The following is a 14,087-nucleotide window of genomic DNA, read 5'->3' as shown; positions in this document are numbered from 1 at the left end:
CCACATTTCGTCAGCTCTACCAACGCTCCTGCTGTTGCTTTTTCAACGGTCACTCCAGAACTTGTAAGTTTCCCTTCCTTTCTCGCATGCTTTCAACTTCTTCTCTCTTTTTTAAAGTGAGGTCATCATCCTAGGTGCTTAGTTTACACCCGTCACTTGTAGGTAGATGTCGAGTGATCAGTTGTCGGTCCACTCGAAAGATCTTTTTAACGTGCGGAAGAATGGTAAGCACTTGTCCGTTGCTCTGGAGACGAACCTGTTTAGCGCTGCTATCTTGCCGTTGAGGCTTTGTACCTCCTTTACATTTTTTGGTGGTGCCATCTCCATTATAGCCCGGATCTTGTCCGGATTGGCCTCGATGCCTCTCTGGGACACCATGAATCCCAAGAATTTTCCTGCCGTCACCCCAAAGGCACATTTTTCCGGGTTAAGCTTCATGTTGTAAGAGCGAAGGGTGTCGAATGTTTCCCTGNTTCAAGAGGTGGTTTTGAGATTTACTTTAATGGGAAATATTCTCTTGAATGACAAACATCTCATCAAAAAAGGTGTTTGCAGTAACATACAAAGAACCTGAAAATTTTTTTGTGGCATTGTAAAAAGCTTCAAAAAACCCACAAATGTCCTACAATTTTGGAAATCAAAACCACTAGGAGATCCCATACCACCACTATTCTCCTTGTTCATAAAGTATGAAAAATAACTATCATCCTCAAAGCCCATTCGTATGAATACTTTCTCAAATTTTTGTGCAGTTTCTAACATGAGGTAGGTAGAGTTCCACCTAGTTGGTACATCTAGACAAAGAAGAGACTTAGACTCAATACCTAATCTCTCAACAAAACCCACAAAAGTTTGATTCCTATTTGGTGAGGACTTGACATACCTTACAGCTTCACGCACCTTGACAATGGATGCATCAATTTCACTCATACCATCCCCCACAATCAGATTTAGGATATGTGCACAACACCTCATGTGTAAGAACTCATGTCCTAAAATAGTCCCATCCCAATCTTTAGTTACATTTTCCAAAAACTTAATGGTTGCACCATTTGAGCTAGCATTGTCCACTGTTAAAGTGAATATGCCATTGATACCCCACTCACGCAAACACATCTCAATCTTTCTACCTATAGTCTCCCCCTTATGGTCTTCCACTTGACAAAAATTCAAAATTCTCTTATGCAACTTCCAATCATCATCAATAAAATGACCTGTAAGGGACATATAACACAGATTTTGAATACTAGTCCATGTGTCCGTAGTAAGACACACCCTACGACCCTTCAAGGCCCCCTTAGTTTCTCTCTCTCAACACCATAAATGCCAATCACATCCCTAGCCACAGTTTGACGAGATGGAATATCCCTAATTCGCAACTTAGGTTGTAAGGTTGTCGAATATCTTTGAAACCCATACCCTTCAACAAACCTAAAAAGTAACTCAAAGTAAATCTCAAAACCACCTCTTGAAAAACATGGCAACTAAAATGAAATCTAAGTTTGATAAGTATTGGGGGAAAGGGGATAAAATGAATCATCTCTTGTATGTGGCTGTGATTCTTGATCCAAGAAAGAAGTTGAGGTTTTTAAAGTTTTGTTTTTCTGAAATTCATGGGAATGAAGTGGCTGATGTGATGGTTGAATTGGTGAGGGGTTCCTTGGTCAAGTTGTATGATTATTACTGTCGTGTTGATTCACCAAATGTACAAGTACCAAGTGGGAGTGAGAGGATACACATAGAAGGTGAGTCAATTGGTTGTAGTGATCCATATGCGATGGTTAATTCTATGTTTGACCGTTTCTTGGAGGCTGAGCAGTCCATAGGGTGTAGCAATGAGATTGACAAATATTTGGCTGAAAATTGTGAAAATAGAAGGGGGGATGTTAAGTTTGAGATATTGGGGTGGTGGAAGGCAAATTCAGATAGGTATCCAGTGCTGTCCAAAATAGCTAGGGATGTGCTGGCTGTACCTGTGTCTACTGTTGCTTCTGAGTCAGCCTTCAGTATCGGAGGACGCATACTTGATCCATTTCGGAGTTCACTCTCTCCACTCATGGTTCAAAATCTTGTTTGTGCACAAGATTGGCTTCAAGCCTCGGTTCCAATATCTTTTCGTAAGTCATAGGATGAGGTAGAGGACTTGGAAGATGAATTTCATGATTTAGGTAAAATGTTAACTTCCAAAGTTTTTGTCTATTAAGTGCTATTAAATGTGTCTTATGCAAATGAAATTTAATCTAATAGCTTTCATTTCTTTCTCTTTTCTAGTTATACGTCAAGCAGCAGTAGGTGGTGGAAGTTCAAGCTCAAGCGGTATCTCAATTACTATTGATGACTAATCACGAATCGAGTAAGTTTCTGCCCTTACTTTTTGGTTATTGCTATTCTGTATTTTTTGGTCTTGTCTTTATATTTTCTATTGATAAATATCTTTGTGCCCATTTTCTTGTAGGAGGGACACATTTTGTATAGGAGGCAGATTTTTGGATACAGATTGGAAGTTCTTTTGGACGTATAGTGCTTTTCTAGCTTATAACTTATAGATCAACTCTTGCTTATAGGAAAGAAAACTTATTAGGTTTATATGCTTTCTTTCCTATTAGTAATGGACTAAACTATAGAATAGTTGTTCTTTAATGCTTTAGAAAAGCTATTTTTTGGAAATACTTAGGTATTTCATAATATTGTAACTAATTATAACTAGCTACTGCCTTGGTAGTTTACTGCCTTACACACTTGCAGTAATTATCTTTCTGCCTTCTTTGATTCTTATGGAAATATTGCAAGATGCTCATATTGCTATACTTGTGGTGTGGCTCACTGGTTGTGATTGAATTATTTGTTAGAATTTGTTTTGCTGGCTTGTGTAAGAGTTGTGTTACATGTATGGAATGGTTGGCACAACTTGGCAGGTTTAATAGGTTGAGATGTGCTTTTGTGCTTATTAGACTTTTTTGATTTGTTTTTGGATTTTAAAGGTACTGCCCAGGTCTTAATTCTTAGGCATTATGAAAAAATTCTTTCTTGTATTGTGTGTTTTTATGTACTGCCCAGTGCCTAGGTCTTAAGGGTGTGGCATTTTGAAAATGTCTTTTTTTGTATTGTGTGGTTTTAACAGGTGGTTAGAATGTGATTTTATTAGACTTTTTTGATTTGTTTTTGGATTTTAAGGGTACTGCCCAGGTCTTAATTCCTAGGCATTTTGAAAAAAATTCTTTCTTGTATTATGTGTTTTTATGTACTGCCCAGTGCCCAGGTATTAAGGCTGTGGCATTTGGAAAAATGTCTCTTTTTGTACTGTGTGGTTTTAACAGGTGGTTAGAATGTGATATTAGGTGTTTTTATGTGCTTGCTAATTGTCCGGTTTTTATCAGTGATGTACTGTTTTTATGTGCTTGCAAATGTTTTTATATCAAACATTAAATTTGTACTGATAAAAATTTGTACTTAAAAAGGCCTGTAGGCCCGATAGATTTAAAGTTGTGGAATGGCATACAACTTGAAAGCCCAATTTGAAATGAAGGATGAGTCAAAGTATCTAAAACTTTGTTAAAACAAAGCCCATTAATTTGGGCCCAAAGGCCTATCAAAAATTGGGTTAAAATTAAAAAAAATTATGTAAATTCACACGTTCAGCCCAATTCGAAGCCCAAGCCCAATTCGAAGCCCAAACCCGCCAAACCGACGAATCCGACCTGTTAAACCGTTGACCCGAACCGCCGGGTCTGACCTATATATTGGGTCGGTTGCGGGTCACAATTTTGCTAACCCGATCCAGTCGGGTCGAGTCCGGGTCAGGCCCAAACCTGAGCCGACCCGACCCGTGGACAGCCCTAGCTGTTACTACTACTATTAGTGCTACTGCCACTAAAGCTACTATCATGGTACTCATCTATCTCCCTATCATCATTATTGCTAGACGAAGATACTATGATTTCAGACATCTTGAAAAACTAAAGAAAAACGTAAAGATGAGAAAAAGAGGATACTGTCACTAAACAAGGATGACTAAAGACGGAAACTCCTAGACGAGGCGCTGGACGACAAAGGTTAGAGGAGAAAATATAGGAAATGTGAGAGGGTAGGAGAGGAATTCCACTATTTACAAGTGACAGACCTAGTCACTGAAATGACGCAATTGACCAAACGGAGCCTTGTGGTACTTCCCTTGAAGAATGAAACGAAATTATGAATGAACCTCAAGATTGCACCGCATGTCAACATCAAGGGAAAGGTCCCAAAAAAAAAAAAATCATCAAATCAAAATCAAATCACCATAAATTATAGCAACAATGACAGACAACACAAGGACAAAGGGGCAATTGATGGAGATCAATTAAGGTTAACTCGTCCTTGGATGTTGTCCATGACCAGACCACGTCCAAAGAAAGTAATCTAAGAATGACAGAATGAGTGAACAGTGCTCATCCTTTAACAATGAAATGATCCAGTTTGGAATTCCTCCATGGACGATTAGATATATGGACAAGTATATGTATATGCATAGACGACTGAATTATACTTGATAAATACTACGAAGAATTCTCCAAAAGTTCCATATAATCATACCACGATACATGGCTCTTACTACGTGGAAGGGACTCCTCATACTTCGCTCCATATACCCCATTTTCTCCGTTAATCGCCTATATCATTCATGATGGTAATGGATCCAAACAAGTAGACCCACGACTAACTCTCTATAAAAGGAGCAAATCTCATTCACCCAAGGTAGATTCTAACCATTCGCTATTTTTTATCCTTGTGTCCTAGAGAGAAAATTGACTTGATCGTCGGAGGGTCCTTGGCCGGGTCACACTGGTGACCTTTAATAGTTCTTTTTTCTTTTCAGGATTTATAGCCATTATTGTAGCTCGAAGTATTCCAGCCTACTGATTTTCATGTATTATCATATATATTGAAAAATAATTTCAACTTATGGCGACTACTTGACAACAACAAAAATTTTACTATGTTAGGACATATGTGTTTTACTTGTTAAGAACATATGTTATTATTTTATGTAATTGGTTAATCCTTTGACAAAACGTACTTTACTTATAATTGGATAGATCTAGGTGTTCTTAATACTTCAAGAAACTGTGTTTCAAGATCAAGTGTTGAAGTCATCAAGTCTGTCCAAGAAACAAGTTGAGAAGTGCAAGTTTACTAAAGCTTGACAGCTAGAATGTGTCAAAGTTTAAGAAGCTGTTCAGCCTATGTGCTCGACAGCTGCTTGACACCTCCCATCTGTTGAGGTTTAAGAAAGAAACAGAAATTCTGATATGTTTTCTTGGAATCCATGAATGTGTTTATGAGACTTCTTTTCTCCTAACCCTAGAAATATTAAAGGATTGTTTTAAGGGTCGTCAAAGAGTACATAAATTGCACAAGCTTTGAAAAAGTATGTTCAAGCAAATTGTGACTAGAGACAAAGTTTCGCCCTAGTTCATCATTCTTAAAGAAGTTGCTGTGTATGTGCACCATAGGATTTTGTGACCAATCATCTTCTTGATCTTCATCGTGGATGAACTAAAGAACTTTACAGCCAACAATCTTCTCTAGTTGGTGATTGAAGTCACGTATTGGGATCCGCATAATTGGTTAGTCACGTACTTGGGAGTCGTGCATCAAAAGGAGAAATTGTCACTACATAACAAGTCCAATTAGGTATTGGGGTAAGGGTTCAACTGTAGGTTGGTATAAGGTATTAGGATTCCTTTACTTATAACTGCTTGTTGTGATAATAGTGAAATTTCGGGAGTGATGACCTGAAAATCACCCGGTAGAGTTTTTCCCGTATAGGTTTTCTCAATTCGTAAACAAATCACTGTGTTAAATTTATTTTCCACTGCACTTAGATTAATTGGTGATTTGATTGTACTACCATGCGCTTTGCATGTTAATTGGATTAATTAATTAAACTTGGCTAATTAATTAATTTAATCACAAGGGGTTAATATGTTTTTTGGCCTATCAAGTGGAATTAGAGCAGGCACACTCTGATTAGGTTTAATCTTTACTATGTTAATCCATTGACCCATGTTTGTCATGGATACAGGACAATCATTAATTATACCTCCTTTATTTGATGGTACTAATTATGTATACTGGAAAGTACGCATGAGAGTTTTTTTGTAGTCTTTAGATGAGAAGGTGTGGTAAGTTGTAGAGATTGGCTAGACCAAGCCAAAAGAAGCGTCGGCTGATTGGGATGAAGCCAAGATCAAGGTGGCAAATTTTAATAGTAGGGCATTGAATGTTTTATTCAATGCAATCACCAATGAGGAATTCAAGAAGATATCCTCCACTAAAAATGCTAAGGAACCATGGATCATCCCCCAAACAACCTATGAGGGAACAAAAGCTGTCAAGGACTCAAAACTTTAGAGGCTCACTAGAAGCTTTGAAGAAATAAAGATGGAGGAGGATGAGTCGTTTGATGAGTTCTATGCTAAGCTTAAGGACATAGTGAACTCAGCTTTCAATCTTGGGGAAACCATTTCTGAATCCAAGATTGTGAGAAAGGTGCTCAGATCTCTACCCGAGAGATTTCATGCCAAGATTACAGTGATTGAGGAATCAAAGGATGCTGACAAGATTCCTTTGACTAAGTTGGTTGAAAACTTGCAGACCTACGAGCTAGGGTTAACAAGAATTAGCAAGTCAGGTAAGGACAAGAGCATGGCTTTGAAGGCCAAGAGCAGTGATACTGATGAGTTTTTAAATGATGAAAATTCTAAGATGAAGTCCTACATTACAAGGCAATTAAAGAAGTTCATGAAGAATGCCAATGGGAAAGGGTTCGTCAAAGACCGTAGGCAATTCAGTTCTTCTCAGTTCAAGAGCCAAGACAAAAGGAAAAAGGATGCAAAGGATGGTGGTCAGTACACTGTTCCTGTAGGACCTAAGTGTTTTGGATGTCATGGTTTCGAACACATGAAATAGGAGTGTCCTACATATCTCAAGAGCATTGGGAAGAGCAAGGCACTTGTTGCAACCTTGAGTGACACTGAGCCTGAGGATGATTCCGACAATGAGGATGATAGAATCTTGAATGCCTTCATTTCCACAGTCAATTCTACGGAAGGGATTGTTGAAGACGTGGACGAAGAAGAAGAATTGGTGGATTCTAAGTGTAAGAAGATGGATGATCAAGATGATATCCATACTGCCTATAAGAAATTATACAAGTTTTCCAAGAAATATGAGAAAATCTATAGGCTGGCCACTAAGAAACTCAATGATGAGGAACTTGACCATGAAGAGTTATCCACAAAGTTTGATGAGGCTAATCAGACTATTAGAGCACTGAGGTTTGAGAACAATTTCTTGGCTGAGAAGACCAAGAAGCTTGAAGCAGAGCTGTTTCAAGTTAGAACTCAATTTGAGAGGACTTCAAGTGCCAAGCTTGACGAGATGCTCAGCATTCAGAAATCTGCTTTTGATCGAATAGGTTTTGGGTATGGTCTTTCTTCCTCTAATATTGCTTCTACTAGTACTACTATTTTTGTTCCTCCTGCTAATAATGTTAAAATTGAGAATAATGATGTTAAAACTGATTTAGCTAGTGAGAACATAGACAAGGGTAAATCTATCTTAGGAGCACCCCCTAAGCAAGATAAGAAAGATGTTAAAAACCCTAGGGCTAAGAAGGCTAATTCTCAAAAGTCTAAACAGAAGAAGCAGCATCTCTATCATCATTGTAGAATTATCGGTCATACTTGACCAAATTGCTAAAAGTGGTTAGCCATTCAATAGAGCAACGACATGATAGCATCTGGAAGCCAGAATCAGCTTTAATCCTCTCTTGCTCCTCTTGGAAATCTTCTCAGACCCCTCATGTTCCTTTCAAACTTGAACGTTTCAATTCTTCCCCTTCACCGCTAGTTCAAGGGTTTAGTCAAAGGAAAGGTTCTTCTAGGGTGTGAAAAGAAAAGGGTTTTAAGTGATTCTATCACTTTCTTCTATCTTCTTGTTTTTGTTTGTTGCATTACTTCTGTGTTTTGCTTTTATTTTGAATTAGTTTAGTTTTATACTTTGCTTTGCTTAACATGTTTTTGTTTGTTTATTTTCAGTTTTGCTTATTTTTTTTTTCATATAAAAAAAAATTGAAAAATCAGAAAAATACAAAAACAGTGTGTATTTTGTGTACATTGGTACTTGTGTACCTTGGATGGCTATTGAAACAAAGTTTTCTAAATTTTGTATCTTCTGTAGCTTAAATGAACTATGCACAACTAAGCAAGTGAGGTTTGTGGCTCTTATTTGTGATGAGTAAGATTAAGTTATCTTTTGTACTTAACACTCGTATCACTCTTTTTGATAGGTGGGACTAGAAAATCCTAAGAGAAATGCATAAATAACCATCTCACCACTGTTACCCACCAATCATGAAAGACATCTGTATGCTTCGGCATAGTAAATGTGTGATGTCAATGACATTTGTGTGCTTTGACATAGCAAAATTGGAATGTCAATTATCATTGGGTATTTCTTTTCTTTCTCTTATATGCCCATGCATGATATGCTAAATAAAAGAAAAATATGTAAAGAAAAATAAAAAGCAAAAAGATAAAAAATGCTTTAAATATGATTGCAAGCGAGTATTCTAGGAGATGTGGGAGTTATAGGATGCATCTCGAAGGTGATAGTCCCTATCAATCAGTTATGATTGTGTGCGAGTTAAAGTGATTTTCTCATATCTTAAATCGTCATAACATGTATACACTTATGAAATCTTGCGATGTTTTTCACACACAACACGCAATATTCTTTGCTACTCTTGATACACATGCAGGTATAATGTGATTTGACTATCACAAGGTTTACATGTGTTAATGTATGCTTACTAAACTGTCTTTTGATCTTTTTTTAAAATATAAAATTGGTTAGACTTGTTTAGTGTGTGTGTTTTTGGGATCCATGTGCTTGAAGTTATTATTGAGAGATGATTTTGAGAGCTTAATATGTTGATTGGATCTTTGGTTATGTTGCATGTCTGATTGCATTCATGTATGTGTTTTTCTCTTCTCGAAAAAATATTTTTAAAAGCTAGCTTGATAGCTTCTCGACACTTCCTCAATACCTAGCTATCTATCGAGCTTCTTAAACTTTTTCTTGTCACAATCTCGATAGCCTCTCGACACCTGATGGATCGATCAAGAAAGTTCCTACTTTCTCGATAGCTTCTCGACAGTTGGGTCAATCGATCGAGTTTCTATTCTTGTGTCTTTGCTTTGTTCCTTGACACCTTCTCGATAGCTTCATCTGTTAATGTTGTTTTTCTTGACACCTTTCATGACAGATGGCTCGACATCTCTCGATACCTCTGTCTGTCGAGATTTACTGAACCTCTATATAAGGGTTCTGTGTGATTCGGTTCTCCATTTCTCTCGATCTCTCTCTTGATACCTTTGTCTTTTCTCCTCCCAAACCTCTCTCAATCATTCCAAATCTTTTCTTCAAGGTTTCTTCAAGCTTTTTCAAGTTTTCCTTCACTTGGTAAGCTTCTAATCTCTTATTTTCATGCATTTTCATGTTTTGAAACCTAGGTTTTGGGGTTTTTGAAAAATTTTGGGTTTTTCAAAATTGATGAGTTATTGTTGCAATTTTGGGATGGTTTTTTGTTTTAATGAGTTTAAAATCTCATGCATTGCATCACATTAGCATTATAATAGTATTATCATGCATTTAGATGTGTGCAAGTTGAATGTGTGCTGGAAGGATTGGATTGGGCTAAGCCCATGATGCAATTTACTTTGCATGTCACATGTTCATGCATTTTCTATGCATATGTACCATCTTTTCAATATACTTGCTATATTTGAATTGTTGTTAGAGCTTTTCTGATTGCCTCTCTCTCCCTCCCTCTCTTTTTGTTTACGTTAGTCGTGTTTTTGGCACTTAAGCGTAAATCTACTCCGTCTCAAAACCCTCTTCGTTCTGGGGCATCGTCTTTATTTGATCCTACTCCCTCTAATATTCGGTTCCGTGATGAAGATGCCAGAAAGGCTTTCTTAGAGAACTTTTCCCGACATGGCATTCATTATAAACGCCAAGTCATTCTGGCGGACTTCGCCGACACTGACCTTCCCGATGTTATTCACAGTCGGAGATAGGAGTCATTGTGTGACGTCCCACTCACCTGTCCTCTCGTGCTTATCCAGGAGTTTTACTCTAACATGCACGGGATTGAACGTTCAGTACCTCATTTCTTCACTCGCATTCGAGGTATGCGCTTTCCTATCACACTGCAACTTGTTATGGATATGCTTCGGGTTCCTGGGGTAGAGTTTCCTAACTATCCTAGTTGTGAGCATTTGAGGACTGTGTCCAAGGATGAGCTCATGTCTGCTTTCTGTGAACGCCTTTTTGATTGGGTGAGCGTCAGTTTACACCATGTCGACCTTTTGCTAATGGTCCTATATTATTGAACATGGTGGAACCTTTGTACTCCATCCTCTCTCTCATTATAACTCCATTATAGAGCCTCGTGCTCGGTTTTTGTTATCACTCCTTGAACATCTTACTATAGACTTTCCTTCATATTTTATTCTTTCTATTATAGATGTTCATCTAGATTCAGCGTCCCATGATAAGCTCATCTTTCCTTCCGCTATCACGAGGATTTTACGCCATTTTTTCGTCCCTTTTCTAGTGTCCGACCATTTCACTTTCATGTGTACTATAGACGCCACTACTATAAAATGTAGTGAGGTGCAGTTTCGATCACAGCAGTCGGATTCAGCAGCTCCTCCCTCCCATTCGGCTTCATCTCAATCTACTCCATCCACATTTGCCCTTTCCTCTTCCATGGATGATGTGACTCTTGGAGACATCATGGCGTAGTTTCAGCGTATGGATGCTTGCCTTGATACACTTTCTATTGAGTTGTATTGCTAGGCGGCAGGCGACCATGGGTGGTTTCTCTTCTGAAACTTCTCCTCCACCTCCTTTAGTGACTTTTGATTCTACAGCTAAGGGTGATGATGATGATGGTGATGACGATAATGCTTTTAATGATGATGTTGGAGATGCTAGCTCTACTGATGAGATGTCTACTTGACACTTTACCCTTTGTCACTCGTGACAAAAAGGGGGAGTAGTTTTGTGATATAAGAGTAGTCATTCTTAGGGGGAGAGTTAGTATATGACCATTTTGTTAAGGGAAGAGTTGATATGAGGGATGTAGTGAGGATATTATGTATCTTTTATTTTCTTTCTTTTATAGATAGATTGTTCTTGTACATTGGGTCTTGTGACCATTTCTGACATACATTGTACTTTTTCTTCTCTATATGTGGATATATGTTTTCTTTCACCTAACCTTTACATGTGTTGTTTCTTTTCTCTCTTTATACACATGTTTCTTATTTATTGTATGCAATCTATTATTTCTATTTCACACTAAGATGTATTGATAAGTTTTGTTTAAAGTGTTTCAAAAATATAGGTTGTTAAAGTCTACTTGCCATAAACTCTCTTCTTACAAAGTACTTCAAGAGTTTGTGTTAAGATAGATTTTTATTGTATTTAACAAGTGAATATGAGTTGAGTGATTTATGACTTCTCTCATATGTTCATTTGTTTGTTGTGGTTTTGTCACAGATTGCTAAAAGGGGAGATTGTTAGGACATGTGTGTTTCACTTGTTAAGAACATATGTCGTTATTTTATGTAATTAGCTAATCTTTTGACAAAACGCACTTTACTTGTAATTGGGTAGATCTAAATGTTCTTAATATTTCAAGAAATTATGTTTCAAGATCAAGTGTTGAAGTCATCAAGTTTGTATAAGAAACAAACTAAGAAGTACAAGTTTACTAAAACTCGACAGCTAGCATGTGTCGAAGTTTTAGAAGCTGTTCAGCCCATGTGCTCGATAGCTGCTCGACACCTCCCATTTGTCGAGGTTTAAGAAAGAAACAAAAATTCTGATTTGTTTTCTTGGAATCTGTGAATATGTCTATGAGACTTCTTTTCTAATAACCCTAGACATATAAAAGGATTGTTTTAAGGGCCGTCAAAGAGTGCACAAGTTGCACAAGCTTTGAAAACGTCCGTTCAAGCAAATTGTGATTGGAGACAAAGTTTCGCCCTAGTTCATCATTCTTGAAAAAGTTGCTATTTATGTGCACTATAGGGTTTTGTGACCAAGCCTCTTTTTGATCTTCATCATGGATGAATTGAAGAACTTTGTAGCTAACAATCTTCTCTAATTGGTGATTGAAGTCACATACTAGAATCCGCACAATTAGTTAGTCACGTACTTGGGAGTCGTGCATCAAAATGAAAAATTGTCACTACAGAACAAGTCCAATTGGGTATTGGGGTAAGGGTTCAACTGTAGGTTGGTATAAGGTACTGAGATTCCTTTACTTGTAACCGCTTGTTATGATAATAGTGGAATTTCGGCAGTGATGACCTGAAAATCACCAGGTGGGGTTTTTGCCGTGTAAGTTTTTCCCATTTGTAAACAAATCACCGTGTCAAATTTATTTTCCACTGCATTTAGATTAATTGGTGATTTGTTTGTGCTACCACGCATTTTGCATGTTAATTGGATTAATTAATTAAACTTGGCTAATTAATTAATTTAATTACAAGGAGTCAATGCGTTTTTTGGTCTATCATACTAGTTGAGCTAACTAGAATCCACATAAAAATAATATTTAACATAAGTTATTTTTTAATTTTTTATTTATACAAGATAGAAATTCTATTCTAGCATTATCTAATGGTATATTTGTGTGAAGCTTTCCCTTGAAGACTTGAACCCCGGCCCTTACTATTCACACCCTACAAGCACTTATACTTATGAAGTGATCATTGTGCTAAGGGTGGACGGTGATGATATATGGTTTTTTTTTTGATAATTTGATAATTGGGAGATGATGATTTGAACCTTAAATATTATTGTTGAAAACATTAAAAGAAGTATCAATTAAATTACAAGATTCTTAATATTTTAATGTTGTTGTTCTTGTTTATTTTTTTTTCCTAGTAATATAAGTTATAGAACATTTGACTTCACTGAATCCAACTCCAAACTCTAGTTATCATACGTTAAATTTGTAGTATGTCAATTATTAATCTAGCATTTGAGTATGGACAATCTATATAAGGTAGCAGCCCACGTGTGACTCAGCCAGTGGAAGAAGAGTTCAAATAAAACTTTGCAATTGCACCCTCACATTTAATCGCTTAGGACTTTTCCCTCTCTGATTGAATAATGATTGATGTGAAACATTTTTCACAATAATTTGTACCACATTTTAACTTATGACATCTATTTATAATAATAGCTTTTTATCATCAGAGCAAAATATTAATTAATTTTTGGTATTGGCAAAAATTGACTACTAGCAAGCACCATCATTACTTCTATTGTATATCAATTTTAACATGTTAATTGTTAAACAATTTTGAAATTTATTGTATATTTAAATTTTTTATTTTCGAAAAGGTATATATTACGAACCAAACTTGTTTCACTTGAAAAAGGGGGAGCAAGAAAATTATATATGTTGTATTGTTTATAAGTGATGACAACTACCACTCGATCGAGCCGATCGAGCCGGTCAAATTGACATCATCGACTGCTTCGGTTACGTCCCTATTGCAGTGCGGCACAATAGCAAAAATAGAAACCAATTAGGTCAACTCTGTAGAAAAATCTCCACTCTTATTAATCAATTGTAGACCAATGCACAACCCTAATCTAGATAGGTCTCTTCACAGACTAATCTCTCTTCTTCTTCTTCTTTTTTTTTTTTTTTTTTTTTTCCTGTTATTAAAGGGAATATCACATTAGTTATTATTACTATTTTAATCTTTTAAATCTTCAACTCATTTAAGATTGAATATCAATTTATAGGATATTAATGGTAACTTTTGATAAATTAGAGAGAAATGAATCACATAAACGCTAGTGTCTTGACCTATCTAATTTCTATATCAAACAGGTAAGGGTAGAAGTCATTTAATAGAGGGTTAATTTGACAGATTTGAGCCATTGTTTTCCGCAATTAATTCATTGAAAAAAATTTATGCATGTCATGTTATGCATCATACTTGTCAAGG

General features: G+C 36.6%; 1 long non-coding RNA gene across 1 annotated transcript; it reads left to right on the top strand.

Annotated features, from left to right (window-relative positions):
* The first annotated feature begins 2,269 nt into the window (after positions 1 to 2,269).
* On the top strand, positions 2,270 to 2,823 carry LOC136067174 (uncharacterized). Its single transcript, XR_010628694.1, has 2 exons — positions 2,270 to 2,353; positions 2,456 to 2,823. It is a non-coding gene; the product is annotated as an uncharacterized LOC136067174 (long non-coding RNA).
* The last annotated feature ends 11,264 nt before the right edge of the window (positions 2,824 to 14,087 follow it).

This window comes from Quercus suber, unplaced genomic scaffold, assembly GCF_002906115.3.
Source record: "Quercus suber isolate HL8 unplaced genomic scaffold, Cork oak 2.0 scaffold_61, whole genome shotgun sequence".
NCBI lineage: Eukaryota > Viridiplantae > Streptophyta > Magnoliopsida > Fagales > Fagaceae > Quercus > Quercus suber.
This window is presented reverse-complemented; position numbering and strand designations above follow the sequence as displayed.